We start from the raw sequence: 1,185 nt of genomic DNA, 5'->3' as shown, positions 1-1,185 counted from the left end.
TCAAACACATGCAAATATATGCAAACTTTTCTTTCTTTCTTAAGTGCATATTTTTAGATTGTATCTAAAGGTTCAATAAACAAGTTTCATTAAAAATAAAAATACATTTATTTGACAATTTCACGTGTCAGATATTACAGGGTTAACTGAGTGGTTAAACTGTCAGAACAAAATACATTTTTCAAAAAATGTCAGGTCGGGGCAATTGTCACGTTTTATATGATTTTATAAAGAATTACAGATTTATGTTTACATTTTTTATGTGTTACAAATTCATTTGTTTCAAATAAGTTATGTTATTTTGTGTTGCTTCAAACGTTTACATTCTGTTGCAAAACCTATATAGGCATTTCCCCACTTTGAAAATTTACATCCCACTACAGTGTTAAATTAGGCTAACTGTAAATATTGAAAATATTTTTTTTTTCATGAGCAATAACTGTGAAAATAATTTTTTTATTTATTTATTCGTAGTGAGAACTTGATTTGTACAGAAACACTTTGTAAAATAAACCTACGCTGACAATCATCACTAGGGTGAAGTGTGTGACAACTTGCCCCGGTGTTCTATTTCATGCAATAGATACAACCTACTTCCAAGACCCAAGTAATCATCCATACAGCCTACACTCTTTACCTTGCGCCCATTTTCCGTTCACTACACTGGCGCTCGGCACAGACTCGCTCTCTCCTTGTGGCCAATCCCAGCATCAACTGTCATGCGGATTACCTCAAACCTAGAGTCGCCTAAAACCCGTTTCGTTGGTGAGATGGGAACAATTTAACGCGAGCGACGTTATATCGAGTAACCGACAGCACCAGCATCATCTTGGGTTCACAGCCTTGAGGATCCTCCAGCATGTCGGGAGGCAAACGCACACAACGCTGAAGTAGACCGCAGCATCAGCAGCACCACACCTTCCTTCCGCGATATTCCGAGCCTGGCGCACCGGATTAGACGCCGCGGATCCGACCTCCAGGATCCATAATGCCCGTTAATCGAGCTTGACACCACCGAAATGCTGCCGGGCTCTATTCAGATCACGGGAGAGGCGCTGTCCGGCGCGGAGATCAAAGACATATGCGACAGTCTGAAGGAGAACAGCGTGCGGCTGCTGTCGGTGCGCGGCTGCCAGCTGTCTGACCGGGACTTCGGCCGCGTGTGTCGCGGCGTGGCGGAGGCGC

The sequence above is a fragment of the Sinocyclocheilus rhinocerous genome, unplaced genomic scaffold (genome assembly GCF_001515625.1).
Source record: "Sinocyclocheilus rhinocerous isolate Xijiao unplaced genomic scaffold, SAMN03320098_v1.1 scaffold345, whole genome shotgun sequence".
Taxonomy (NCBI): domain Eukaryota; kingdom Metazoa; phylum Chordata; class Actinopteri; order Cypriniformes; family Cyprinidae; genus Sinocyclocheilus; species Sinocyclocheilus rhinocerous.
This window is presented reverse-complemented; position numbering follows the sequence as displayed.